The following is a 15,863-nucleotide window of genomic DNA, read 5'->3' as shown; positions in this document are numbered from 1 at the left end:
CATCCACTGTTACAGTGACAACACCCACTACCACTGTGTCAACAGGTACCTCATCTTCAACACAGGTAACAAGTTCAGAGACAACAGCACCTACCAGCACTGTGTCAACAAGTTCTGTATCTCCATCCACAGTTACAGATACACCATCCACAAGCACTGTTTCCACAAGTATCTCAACTTCAACACCTGTCACAGTTACACAGACAACAACACCTACCAGCACCTTGTCTACAAGTTCCGTATCACAATCCACAGTTACAGAGACACAATCCTCCAGCACTGTTTCGACAAGTACCTCAACGTCAACACCTGTAACAAGCACAGGGACAACAACACTTACTAGCAGTGTATCAACAAGTTCTGTAACTCCATCTACAGTTACATTTACAACACCCACCAGCACTGTGTCACCAAGTACCTCAACTTCAACACCTGTAACCAATACACAGACATCAACTCCTGCCAGCACTGTCTCAACAAGTTCTGTATCTCCATCCACTGTTACAGTGACAACACCCACCAGCACTGTTTCCACAAGTGCCTCCACTTCAACACCAGTTACAGTTTCACGGACAACAACAACTACCAGCAGTTTATCAACAAGTTCTGTGTCCCCATCCACTGTTACAGGGACAACACCCACTAGCACTGTGTCAACAAGTAGCTCATCTTCAACACCTGTAACAAGTTCAGAGACAACAGCACCTACCAGCACTGTATCAACAAGTTCTGTATCTCCATCCACAGTTACAGATACACCAACCACAAGCACTGTTTCAACAAGTATCTCAACTTTGACACCTGTCACAGTTACACAGACAACAACACCTACCAGCACCTTGTCTACAAGTTCTGTATCCCAATCCACAGTTACAGAGACACAATCCTCCAGCACTGTTTCAACAAGTACCTCAACTTCAACACCTGTAACAAGCACAGAGACAACAACACTTACTAGCAGCGTATCAACAAGTTCTGTAACTCCATCCACAGTTACAGAAACAACACCCACCAGCACTGTGTCAACAAGTACCTCAACTTCAACACCTGTAACCAATACACAGACATCAACTCCTGCCAGCACTGTGTCAACAAGTTCTGTATCTCCATCCACTGTTACAGTGACAACACCCACCAGCACTGTTTCCACAAGTGCCTCCACTTCGACACCAGTTACAGTTTCACTGATAACAACACCTACCAGCAGTGTCTCAACAAGTTCTGTAACTCCATCCACTGTTACAGTGACAACACCCACTACCACTGTGTCAACAGGTACCTCATCTTCAACACAGGTAACAAGTTCAGAGACAACAGCACCTACCAGCACTGTGTCAACAAGTTCTGTATCTCCATCCACAGTTACAGATACACCAACCACAAGCACTGTTTCAACAAGTATCTCAACTTTGACACCTGTCACAGTTACACAGACAACAACACCTACCAGCACCTTGTCTACAAGTTCTGTATCCCAATCCACAGTTACAGAGACACAATCCTCCAGCACTGTTTCAACAAGTACCTCAACTTCAACACCTGTAACAAGCACAGAGACAACAACAGCTACCAGCAGCTTATCAACAAGTTCTGTAACTCCATCCACAGTTACAGTGACAACACCCACCAGCACTGTGTCAACAAGTACCTCAACTTCAACACCTGTAACCAATACACAGACATCAACTCCTGCCAGCACTGTGTCAACAAGTTCTGTATCTCCATCCACTGTTACAGTGACAACACCCACCAGCACTGTTTCCACAAGTGCCTCCACTTCGACACCAGTTACAGTTTCACTGATAACAACACCTACCAGCAGTGTCTCAACAAGTTCTGTAACTCCATCCACTGTTACAGTGACAACACCCACTACCACTGTGTCAACAGGTACCTCATCTTCAACACAGGTAACAAGTTCAGAGACAACAGCACCTACCAGCACTGTGTCAACAAGTTCTGTATCTCCATCCACAGTTACAGATACACCAACCACAAGCACTGTTTCAACAAGTATCTCAACTTTGACACCTGTCACAGTTACACAGACAACAACACCTACCAGCACCTTGTCTACAAGTTCCGTATCCCAATCCACAGTTACAGATACACAATCCTCCAGCACTGTTTCAACAAGTACCTCAACTTCAACACCTGTAACAAGCACAGAGACAACAACAGCTACCAGCAGCTTATCAACAAGTTCTGTAACTCCATCCACAGTTACAGAGACAACACCCACCAGCACTGTGTCAACAAGTACCTCAACTTCAACACCTGTAACCAATACACAGACATCAACTCCTGCCAGCACTGTGTCAACAAGTTCTGTATCTCCATCCACTGTTACAGTGACAACACCCACCAGCACTGTTTCCACAAGTGCCTCCACTTCGACACCAGTTACAGTTTCACTGATAACAACACCTACCAGCAGTGTCTCAACAAGTTCTGTAACTCCATCCACTGTTACAGTGACAACACCCACTACCACTGTGTCAACAGGTACCTCATCTTCAACACAGGTAACAAGTTCAGAGACAACAGCACCTACCAGCACTGTGTCAACAAGTTCTGTATCTCCATCCACAGTTACAGATACACCAACCACAAGCACTGTTTCAACAAGTATCTCAACTTTGACACCTGTCACAGTTACACAGACAACAACACCTACCAGCACCTTGTCTACAAGTTCCGTATCCCAATCCACAGTTACAGAGACACAATCCTCCAGCACTGTTTCAACAAGTACCTCAACTTCAACACCTGTAACAAGCACAGAGACAACAACAGCTACCAGCAGCTTATCAACAAGTTCTGTAACTCCATCCACAGTTACAGTGACAACACCCACCAGCACTGTGTCAACAAGTACCTCAACTTCAACACCTGTAACCAATACACAGACATCAACTCCTGCCAGCACTGTGTCAACAAGTTCTGTATCTCCATCCACTGTTACAGTGACAACACCCACCAGCACTGTTTCCACAAGTGCCTCCACTTCGACACCAGTTACAGTTTCACTGATAACAACACCTACCAGCAGTGTCTCAACAAGTTCTGTAACTCCATCCACTGTTAAAGTGACAACACCCACTACCACTGTGTCAACAGGTACCTCATCTTCAACACAGGTAACAAGTTCAGAGACAACAGCACCTACCAGCACTGTGTCAACAAGTTCTGTATCTCCATCCACAGTTACAGATACACCAACCACAAGCACTGTTTCAACAAGTATCTCAACTTCGACACCTGTCACAGTTACACAGACAACAACACCTACCAGCACCTTGTCTACAAGTTCCGTATCCCAATCCACAGTTACAGAGACACAATCCTCCAGCACTGTTTTGACAAGTACCTCAACTTCAACACCTGTAACAAGCACAGAGACAACAACACTTACTAGCAGCTTATCAACAAGTTCTGTAACTCCATCCACAGTTACAGAGACAACACCCACCAGCACTGTGTCAACAAGTACCTCAACTTCAACACCTGTAACCAATACACAGACATCAACTCCTGCCAGCACTGTGTCAACAAGTTCTGTATCTCCATCCACTGTTACAGTGACAACACCCACCAGCACTGTTTCCACAAGTGCCTCCACTTCGACACCAGTTACAGTTTCACTGATAACAACACCTACCAGCAGTGTCTCAACAAGTTCTGTAACTCCATCCACTGTTACAGTGACAACACCCACTACCACTGTGTCAACAGGTACCTCATCTTCAACACAGGTAACAAGTTCAGAGACAACAGCACCTACCAGCACTGTGTCAACAAGTTCTGTATCTCCATCCACAGTTACAGATACACCAACCACAAGCACTGTTTCAACAAGTATCTCAACTTTGACACCTGTCACAGTTACACAGACAACAACACCTACCAGCACCTTGTCTACAAGTTCCGTATCCCAATCCACAGTTACAGAGACACAATCCTCCAGCACTGTTTCAACAAGTACCTCAACTTCAACACCTGTAACAAGCACAGAGACAACAACTGCTACCAGCAGCTTATCAACAAGTTCTGTAACTCCATCCACAGTTACAGTGACAACACCCACCAGCACTGTGTCAACAAGTACCTCAACTTCAACACCTGTAACCAATACACAGACATCAACTCCTGCCAGCACTGTGTCAACAAGTTCTGTATCTCCATCCACTGTTACAGTGACAACACCCACCAGCACTGTTTCCACAAGTGCCTCCACTTCGACACCAGTTACAGTTTCACTGATAACAACACCTACCAGCAGTGTCTCAACAAGTTCTGTAACTCCATCCACTGTTACAGTGACAACACCCACTACCACTGTGTCAACAGGTACCTCATCTTCAACACAGGTAACAAGTTCAGAGACAACAGCACCTACCAGCACTGTGTCAACAAGTTCTGTATCTCCATCCACAGTTACAGATACACCAACCACAAGCACTGTTTCAACAAGTATCTCAACTTCGACACCTGTCACAGTTACACAGACAACAACACCTACCAGCACCTTGTCTACAAGTTCCGTATCCCAATCCACAGTTACAGAGACACAATCCTCCAGCACTGTTTCGACAAGTACCTCAACTTCAACACCTGTAACAAGCACAGAGACAACAACACTTGCTAGCAGCGTATCAACAAGTTCTGTAACTCCATCTACAGTTACATTGACACCACCCACCAGCACTGTGTCACCAAGTACCTCAACTTCAACACCTGTAACCAATACACAGACATCAACTCCTGCCAGCACTGTGTCAACAAGTTCTGTATCTCCATCCACTGTTACAGTGACAACACCCACCAGCACTGTTTCCACAAGTGCCTCCACTTCGACACCAGTTACAGTTTCACGGACAACATCACCTACCAGCAGTGTCTCAACAAGTTCTGTAACTCCATCCACTGTTACAGTGACAACACCCACTACCACTGTGTCAACAGGTACCTCATCTTCAACACCTGTAACAAGTTCAGAGACAACAGCACCTACCAGCACTGTGTCAACAAGTTCTGTATCTCCATCCACAGTTACAGATACACCATCCACAAGCACTGTTTCCACAAGTATCTTAACTTCGACACCTGTCACAGTTACACAGACAACAACACCTACCAGCACCTTGTCTACAAGTTCCGTATCACAATCCACAGTTACAGAGACACAATCCTCCAGCACTGTTTCGACAAGTACCTCAACTTCAACACCTGTAACAAGCACAGAGACAACAACACTTACTAGCAGTGTATCAACAAGTTCTGTAACTCCATCCACAGTTACAGTGACAACACCCACCAGCACTGTGTCAACAAGTACCTCAACTTCAACACCTGTAAGCAATACACAGACAACAACTCCTGCCAGCACTGTGTCAACAAGTTCTTTATCTCCATCCACTGTTACAGTGACAACACCCACCAGCACTATTTCTACAAGTGCCTCCACTTCAACACCAGTTACAGTTTCACGGACAACAACAACTACCAGCAGTTTATCAACAAGTTCTGTGTCCCCATCCACTGTTACAGTGACAACACCCACTAGCACTGTGTCAACAAGTAGCTCATCTTCAACACCTGTAACAAGTTCAGAGACAACAGCACCTACCAGCACTGTATCAACAAGTTCTGTATCTCCATCCACTGTTACAGTGACAACAACCACCAGCACTGTTTCCACAAGTGCCTCCACTTCGACACCAGTTACAGTTTCACTGATAACAACACCTACCAGCAGTGTCTCAACAAGTTCTGTAACTCCATCCACTGTTACAGTGACAACACCCACTACCACTGTGTCAACAGGTACCTCATCTTCAACACAGGTAACAAGTTCAGAGACAACAGCACCTACCAGCACTGTGTCAACAAGTTCTGTATCTCCATCCACAGTTACAGATACACCAACCACAAGCACTGTTTCCACAAGTATCTCAACTTCGACACCTGTCACAGTTACACAGACAACAACACCTACCAGCACCTTGTCTACAAGTTCCGTATCCCAATCCACAGTTACAGAGACACAATCCTCCAGCACTGTTTCAACAAGTACCTCAACTTCAACACCTGTAACAAGCACAGAGACAACAACTGCTACCAGCAGCTTATCAACAAGTTCTGTAACTCCATCCACAGTTACAGTGACAACACCCACCAGCACTGTGTCAACAAGTACCTCAACTTCAACACCTGTAACCAATACACAGACATCAACTCCTGCCAGCACTGTGTCAACAAGTTCTGTATCTCCATCCACTGTTACAGTGACAACACCCACCAGCACTGTTTCCACAAGTGCCTCCACTTCGACACCAGTTACAGTTTCACTGATAACAACACCTACCAGCAGTGTCTCAACAAGTTCTGTAACTCCATCCACTGTTACAGTGACAACACCCACTACCACTGTGTCAACAGGTACCTCATCTTCAACACAGGTAACAAGTTCAGAGACAACAGCACCTACCAGCACTGTGTCAACAAGTTCTGTATCTCCATCCACAGTTACAGATACACCAACCACAAGCACTGTTTCAACAAGTATCTCAACTTCGACACCTGTCACAGTTACACAGACAACAACACCTACCAGCACCTTGTCTACAAGTTCCGTATCCCAATCCACAATTACAGAGACACAATCCTCCAGCACTGTTTCAACAAGTACCTCAACTTCAACACCTTTAACAAGCACAGAGACAACAACACTTACTAGCAGCGTATCAACAAGTTCTGTAACTCCATCTACAGTTACATTGACAACATCCACCAACACTGTGTCACCAAGTACCTCACCACCTGTAACCAATACACAGACATCAACTCCTGCCAGCACTGTGTCAACAAGTTCTGTATCTCCATCCACTGTTACAGTGACAACACCCACCAGCACTGTTTCCACAAGTGCCTCCACTTCGACACCAGTTACAGTTTCACGGACAACATCACCTACCAGCAGTGTCTCAACAAGTTCTGTAACTCCATCAACTGTTACAGTAACATCACCCACCAGCACTGTGTCAACAGGTACCTCATCTTCAACACCGGTAACAAGTTCAGAGGCAACAACACCTATCAGCACTGTGTCAACAAGTTCTGTATCCCCATCAACAGTTACAGAGACACAATCCACAGTTACAGAGACACAATCCTCCAGCACTGTTTCGACAAGTACCTCAACTTCAACACCTGTAACAAGCACAGAGACTACAACACCCACTAGCAGCGTATCAACAAGTTCTGTAACTCCATCCACAGTTACAGTGACAACACCCACCAGCACTGTGTCAACAAGTACCTCAACTTCAACACCTGTAACCAATACACAGACAACCACATCTACCAGCAGCTTATCAACAAGTTCTGTAACTCCATCCACTGTTACAGTGACCACACCCTCCAGCACTGTGTCAACAAGTGCTTCATCTTCAACACCTGTAACAAGCACAGAGACAACCACACCTACCAGCAGTCTATCAAGTTCTGTAACTCCATCCACAGTTACAGTGACAACACCCACCAGTACTGTTTCAAATAGCACCTTTTCCTCCACTCCTGTATCTGTTACAGAGACAACAGCACCTACAAATAGTATTTCAACACCCACTACCAGTGTTTCAATTAGTACTTCACATTCAACACCTATAATCATTACTCCTTCCTCTACTGCTTCTTTATCCACTCTTCCAATAATATCTAAAACTACATATTCTACTACTTTTACATCGTCGAGCAGTATTACTGTCACTTCAACATCCGGAACTACTGCACCTCCTGTTCTTACAACAGCAATCTTAACTTCTTCTGCATCAACAACAGAAAGTACCACATTACTAACCACACATATCTCATCAACTTCTTTTACAAGTTTATCCACTCCAGAAACTCATAATTCTACAACAGCTTCCTTATCTACGGCTCCATCATCTGCCAGCACTACTACCTGTTTCTGCAAAGTGAATGATGTTTTATTTGCACCAGGTAAGCAAAAACCATACTGTTTCAGTAAATATTATTGTATTTAAATAGTCATTGAGTAAACTTAGACTTACAAAGATCATACAGATCGTTTACTAATATTATGATAGATTCTAACTAAAAGCCCATCAAAATAACGGCTTCTGGAATGTGTGTACACTTTGGGCTGTGACAGTTTTTAATTTCACTTTGAGTGTGACAGTTTTTAGTCCATAACCTCTCAATCCCACCCCCAGTCCCTATCTGCTCCTACCTCCAATCTCTGTCTTCACAGCTCCCTCTCTCCATATCCAAAAAGTTTGAAACCGGACAGTGTCCCTGCAAAAATTGCTTTCACTCTCTGTTAGCTTAGCACACAAAATAATAATTTGGTCCGTCTAGTGGACCCCAGTGGTCACTGGTGGTACTTCACCTCATAGAAGTGAGGAGTAGTTCGTTTTTTTTTAGATATATAAAGATATATATAGATATATATAGATATATTATCCCCAATACTCCTCTCGCGCTTATATGCACAATAAAAATTGAAACAACTTTAAACTTCAATTGCGGCTGCTTAACCACCAGGTTTCCTGAGGGCTAGGAAACAATACCCACAATATACTTCCCAAATGGTGGTATAGCGCCTAGATTAAATGTCCATGTGTCACATCAATGTTCATAAAACCAAAAGACATTGGATTTCCAAGAGGTTCTTTATTCAACTCTTAAGTGGTTCAAACAATGCCCCAACGCGTTTCGTCTATTATAGACTTCATCAGGGGAAATAGTTCAAATTCTTCCAATAGATATCCAGACGTGTTATACCTCGTCCTTATAAGGTTAAAGTAAATCTTCCTGGAACTGGATCTGCTAACCGCCCTAAATCTTTAAGGGGATCCCGAGGTAGCTTTCCTCAGTGGGGATTAGAGTAGTAATGTATTAGCCTATTCTCTGATAAAGATACAAATATCTTATGCATTCAGTGCTGGACCAATTCTTTTAGTGTAGACTTATACTGGATAATTATCCCAAACAGATAGCACCAGATGAGTCCTCCTAAATGAGCTCCTTCTCCTACAGGAGATTGTGGTGGATTTCCCTGTAGGAGAAGGAGCTCATTTAGGAGGGATCACCTCAGGATCCCCTTAAAGATTTAGGGCGGTTAGCAGATCCAGTTCCAGGAAGATTTACTTTAACCTTATAAGGACGAGGTATAACACGTCTGGATATCTATTGGAAGAATTTGAACTATTTCCCCTGATGAAGTCTATAATAGACGAAACGCGTTGGGACATTGTTTGAACCACTTAAGAGTTGAATAAAGAACCTCTTGGAAATCCAACGTCTTTTGGTTTTATGAACATTGATGTGACACATGGACATTTAATCTAGGCGCTATACCACCATTTGGGAAGTATATATATAGATATATATATATATATATATATATATATATATCTATATATATATATACATCCACTTACTAGGTTATGCTTCTGTGAGTATTCGCATCTATGTATCTATCCATGCTTGCATAGACTAACTTATGCACAAGATATCCCAGGTGTGGGCAATAAGCGGCCCTCAGCTGTCAATGAACTACACTTCCCAGCATGCCTTGCCTTAGTTTTGCTAGTTGGACCTGCTCAATCTGATGCAAGGCATGCTGAAATGTGTAGTTCATCAACAGCTAGTGGGCCATATATTGCCCACCCCTGGGATTACTGTACCTGTATGTAGGCTGTCACAGCAGCATGAGCCTCAGTCACACCGCCCACTGTTTTTTCTAACCCCAGGCATCATTATAGTATCAGGTATTACACACAGCCCATGCTGAGTTCAATCGATCCCTCTCTAACTTGCATCACACCAAGAAAGCATGAATGCTACAGACCCAAACACTTCCATAACACTGTCAGCATAGCTGCTGCATCCTTGGACTCAGCTGTGATGCTAACACATGCTAATGCATCAGGAGATGTCTGGTGTCCTGCATTCATGTGTGATCTGCTGACGCATATGAGGAAGCAGCATGGAATCACAATGCGTGGCAATCTGCATCACCGTGAGGTTACTGAGATTAATCGCTTCTCAGGATCGCTGACTGGCATTGCCATTTCCCTAGTCAGAATCAGAATCAACTTTATTGGCCATGTATGCTTGCGCACACCAGGAATCTTTTGTGGATTTTTCAGTGCAGGATCAACCAGGGAGGGGGGGGGGACATTACATACATTAAATTGAGACATTATATGCAGGAAACACAGCCCGCCTAGGCAGCCATCAGCGGCGCCACTGGTCGTTGCAGCAGCCGGTAGGTAACAATATAAGCAGGGACAGTACAATATCACACAGGGAACATATACCCGCCGAGCTGCACAGCGCCTAGGCAGCCATCAGCGGCGCCACTGGTCCCAAGCAGCCGCAGCTTGTTAGTCAGGCTGCAGTTGTCAGGTACTAGGAACATGATCGCAGGACTTGTTCAGCACAAGTACCATCTGATTTGTACCTAAACATCAAGTTTGTGTGCAAATCTGAATAAGGGCCAATACCAGCATCCATTCAAATATATAAATAAATAAAAACAAATCAGAAAATAAAGAAGTGAACCTTATGTAATACTACTGGTACAGTAGCTTTGTACCCCAAATATTTTAGTTTACAAAGTAAAAGTAAAAATACCTTAATAGCTTGTTTATAATGTTCCTTCTTTTTTTAAGATGAAATAATTTACACAACAGTAGATGCTGATGGCTGTGAATATTATGCCATATGCAGCAAGGTATGTGTCATAGAAAGACACGCTGGACCATGTACCACTACTCCAACCGAAAGCTCTCCAACTGTATCCACCATTCCCTCAACTACACCTTCCTCAGAAAGTACTACAGCTGAATCAACTCCAACACCCCCAACAACAGAAACAACAGGATCTACTCCAACTACATCCCTATCAGCAACAAAAACAACAATCGCATCATCCGCAACCACTGGAACAACAACAGCTATATCATCATCAACCGCATCTACCCCAATCCAATCAACATCTCCAGTCATTGAGAGTACTACAGGTGAGTACACTAAATATTAATAAAAAATGTATCTGTTATTGCCATGTGGAAATATAACATAAATGACACCACAAATAAGTATGGGATTCATTGACCAGGGCTTACAACCTAAAATATTTATGGGAAACTTATACTGGAGGGAGAAATGTTATAAGTCACAATGTGGCTATTGACACAACCATTGGGGTACAAACCACAACTAGCAGGCTAGATGGAACATTCTGTGATTTTCTAGTAATCAAATTACTAGCTTTTCTTTGGGGGGCCAGATGTAGTAAGCTTGAAAAGTGATAAAATGGAGATTGATAAAACACCCTCTAGTCAACTCCTAATTGTCATTTTGCAGGTGGTGATTGAAAAATGATAGTTAGGGGCTGAATGGCTGTTCTCAATGGCTTCTCAATGTCAATTTGATCACTTTTTAAGGCTTAGCACATCTCTCCCTAAGGGTTAGATGTATCAACTTCAAAAAGTGATAAAATGGAGAGTGATAAAAAACCAGCCAATCAGCTCCTACCTGTCAATTTTCAAACACAGCCTGTAGCTTAACAGATAGGAGCTGATTGGCTGGTTGATCATCACTCTCCATTTTATCACTTTTTGAAGCTCAGTGCATCTGGCAGTAAGTGTGGGAAATTCATTAATACAGGGTAACAGCATAGGGGGTGATGTATCACACCTTCGAAAGAGAAAAAATGAAGATGTTGCCCATAGCAGCTAATCAACCAATCGGCTTCTAGCTAACATTTATCTACAAGTCTATAAAATGACAGAGGTTAATGCAATGGGCAATTCATCCATGTTATGGCATTTGAAGGTTTGATACTGTACATCTGGATAATAAATGAGCAAATTTAAGATTTTTGGGTGAATCTCCAATAAGTAGGGGAGGGGTTGGGATAATTTGGTCTACAGCATGATGGTCAACAGCCATTAGGTCGACACTGTTAGGTTGACATGGGAAAAGGTCGACATTGGAAAAGGTTGACATGGGAAAGGGTCGCCATGGTTATAGGTTAAAAGGTCATTAGTGCGACAGGTCATTAGTTCGACAATGTCTAGTTTGACAGTCAAAAGGTCGACATGGGGTTTTTCACTGTTTTTACCTGACTGTCAACACAGTCAACAGTGCACCACATTTCCTCGCATTGCTCGCTGAACTCGCTATGCATCGGGCACTATTTTATTCTCCCACCGTGCCCTAGTGGATGGTCGGCACATGTCGGCTCAAAAAACAGTGAAAAAATCCTGTCGAACTAACGACCTGTCGACCTAGAACCATGTCGACCTAGACCCATGTCGACATTTTCCCATGTGGACCTAATGGTGTCGACCATCATCCTGTAGACCTAATGACCGCATCCCGATGGGAGAGATGAAGAAATAAAACCAAATACATCTTTTTGTGTAAAGTAATCACCACATGTTTTCCAGCATGCGGATTTTGCCCATGTGAAATGCCAACATGTGACGTAGGATTCAAGGTGGCTGTTTTAAATGAGCCTGGCGCCTGCTGCCCAAGCATCACATGTGGTAAGTACATTTTGGCTCATATGAAAATATCAACATTACATAAATTAGATTTACCTCTATATTACTGCATGAAACCTTGTATTGTATATGCTAAGATGGACTTTGCCTTTATCATGGTATACAGTGCCTTATTATCCAATAGGCTGCTTAGGCTGCAGCCTAGGGCAACAGGAATGAAGGAGCCCTGCAGGTGACAGCCGCGGAATAAAATCTACTCCCAATTTATTCCATGCTGTTAGCTATCACCCGTCGCAATGTTCTGTGTAAAGTTCTTAATGTGACTGCCAGATGGCTGTGCCAATGTAACTTACTGATGGAACCATTACTTTATGTACATTGTGCTACAGCGCCAGCTGGGCAGCCTAAAGCCCAGTGACGTAACTACAGAGGGTGCAGGAGATGCAACTGCTATGGGGCCCGGGGGGCCGAAGGACCAGCAGGCTATCCCCTGCACCCTCTTGATTTTGTTTTCCTTTTTTTTTAAATATAGTACAGTGCGGGCCGCTGGCAGTGGCTGTGCTGGTGTCTTGTGTCCCCATTCAGTGGCAGTGGGAGCAAGACACACAACAGTCTGCAGCCTGGGCCGTGCACAGTAGAGACCCGATGCATAGACTCAGCACCGCCCATGATAAAATACCTGGCGCAGCCTCTGTCCTGAAGAACACCGGCGCCATCTCTGCCGCTGCCCTGGAGAGCTGTCCCCTCCTGGCTTCTGCTTCTAATATAAATGGACTAACACAAAATGTCCGCCCCATACAGCAGAAAACTGTCTGCTGCATGGGGGCAGACATTTTGTGATAGTCCGTTTTAATTAGACGCTGGACTCGGAGCCAGGAGCGGACAAGGGAGCCGGGACCACAGCCAAATCTGCGGGTCCCAGGCTCCGACCACAAGTGAGCTCCCGGCAGGCGGCAAGACAGGCAGGGGGGTTTTAACTGGGGGGGGGGGGCATCATTTTTAGTTACGCCACTGCCATACATGTATATTTAGCAGCAATACAAGGGGTGCTACATATGTATTAGCCTAAGGCACCTGGAAGCTTTAATTAGGCCCTGATGGTATATTATATAAATATTAGAAAATTGTAAGTATATGTCGGTAACTCTACAAACTTTACTTTATACCATTTCCATTTGGAACATTAGGACAACTTATATGATCAATAACTTAAGCTGGGGTATGGTCAGGCCCAGAGACATTCTTTTGCAATAGGTTAATTCCATTTTGACCCTTAGAAATTGGAACTGCTATATTACACATGATGGCATACTACAAGTTTTTGCATACAAATCCACAGTGCAATATGATTCTCCTGCCGGCTACTTGTCTGAAATTGTAGCCCTTTAAGTGAATACATAACCGGTGCAAATTTAAGTGAAAAAAAAATTGTTTAGAAAGATATATGCAGAGTTTAGCACCAAATATTAATTGGTTCTAAGGTAAAGAACATCAACCATATATATTTTGTAATGACAAAATGAATGGATAAATGGATCAGCCAAATACAGTTATCTAATTGGATTAGATTTGCTGTAGCACTTCTATTTCTTCTGCATGGAAAACAATTGTAAAAAAAAAAAGCTTATTTTATTTTTTTCAGTGCCTGAATCTGTCTGCGTGGTAGGAAATGACATATACCAGGTAATATTGCAACAATGAAAATGTTTTTTTTTTTTTAAACTATATTAAATTGCTAAATATTAATACAAAATAAAAACATATATATAAAAAATCAATTCAATTGGCTGTAGTGAATAGAAAATATCAGGGCCTGATTTAATTATGCATCGCCTAGGCCTATTCAATTGTAGCCTGTGATGAGCCTGCAGATTTCACCTAACAAGGATTTCTGTGCAAGTCTGAAGGCCGCTAGAACAGTAATTATGGCTTGATGTACTTGGCCCCAGGCTCTTCTTCTGAAATTTGTGCTGGATGAGTTACCGACAGCCGGGATTCTGGCGGTCCTTTCTCTGACATCGGAATCCCGACTGTCAGGAGCCCAACTTACATGGGCTATGTGGGGGTCCAAAACCCCCATAGAGGGAGGGAATTAAATGCCCTCTCCTTCTGTCGGGGTCCTGAAATGACTGTCAGAATCCCAACTGTTGGAGAGTTATACTATACCCCTGGAATATGTGGGTTAATATGATCTAAAGGCATTATAATTGAACAGCACCAATCCATAATAGTTTGAGGTTACTAGTACTTTTCCTTGTGTGGTAATTACCATGGATAATTAAATTTACATAGTGAAATATTATAACTATAAGATTATTAATGGATCATTAACAACTGTCTTCTTCTCAGCCCGGATCGAATATTCCACAACCAATAGGTGTCTGCCAGACATGTACATGCTCATCCAGTTTGGACATTAACACACAATTTTATGCTGTTGAATGCCAACCAATCATATGTCAGACCACTTGCCAGAGTGTAAGTTTCTAAAATACTTTATTATGCTTTTTCTATTTCTATTTGTTATTGTTGCTAACATGCTGCATTGTCTGCATGCACATTTTGGCTAAGGATACAATATAAGAATGTTAAATTGATTTTGGAAGTTAGAAACAATATATAGTCAGTCGGGTAGCACTGCACAGCAGCTACCTAGTGAACCACTTTAGTGCATACTTGCTATCCTCCTGCAAGTTGCGGGACACCCACAATTTTTCAGGCACTCCCGCACCAACGTCACATTTCCCGCATCCTGCCTGTTTCCTGGAAAAGCGGGCAGGATGAGATTATGGGTTGAATTCTGTTGCAGTATTTGGATGGTGCGGCCAAATGACGGTAATGTTTGTCAATTAGCTGTGCCCATGGACCTCAACATTTTAGTAGTAAGGCCTAGTGATTGGAAGACCAGCCTCGTCCCTCTAAGTGGATTATGGCAGCTAAACTACAGGCTTTTCCCGAATAGGAGACTTCCAAGGTAGGCAAATATACATCAACTAAAGAATTGAGGCAAATATTCATACACATAGATATAAAGATGACTACAGAGATAGAACATGATATAGTTTGAAGGAGGGTCCATTGATGCAAACCCACAAAAACTTTGCTCAGCTCCCCTAATCTTCAGGCCCCATAGCAGTTACACTCCTTGAATTGCCGATTGTTTCTTTGCTTTATCGAGCACTATTAATTTAGCCTTTTGGTGCTATCCAGCAACACCAAATGCATGGAAGACAGGCCAATATACTTATATGTTAATTGAGTGAGGATAGACACAACAAAAGGAGAACATTTGCTACAACTTCAGTGCGTTTACTGTTT

At 43.2% G+C, this 15,863-nt stretch overlaps 1 long non-coding RNA gene across 1 annotated transcript; it reads left to right on the top strand.

The window, feature by feature from the left end:
* The first annotated feature begins 12,502 nt into the window (after nt 1-12,502).
* LOC146046289 (uncharacterized) lies at nt 12,503-15,010 on the top strand. The gene is made up of 3 exons (XR_014465839.1): nt 12,503-12,587; nt 14,188-14,228; nt 14,895-15,010. It is a non-coding gene; the product is annotated as an uncharacterized LOC146046289 (long non-coding RNA).
* Nucleotides 15,011-15,863: the final 853 nt, after the last annotated feature.

Source organism: Crinia signifera, chromosome 11 (genome assembly GCF_055691185.1).
Source record: "Crinia signifera chromosome 11, ASM5569118v1, whole genome shotgun sequence".
NCBI classification, from domain to species: domain Eukaryota; kingdom Metazoa; phylum Chordata; class Amphibia; order Anura; family Myobatrachidae; genus Crinia; species Crinia signifera.
Note: the sequence above shows the minus strand (reverse complement) of the source record. Positions and strands in the feature narration are given on the sequence as shown.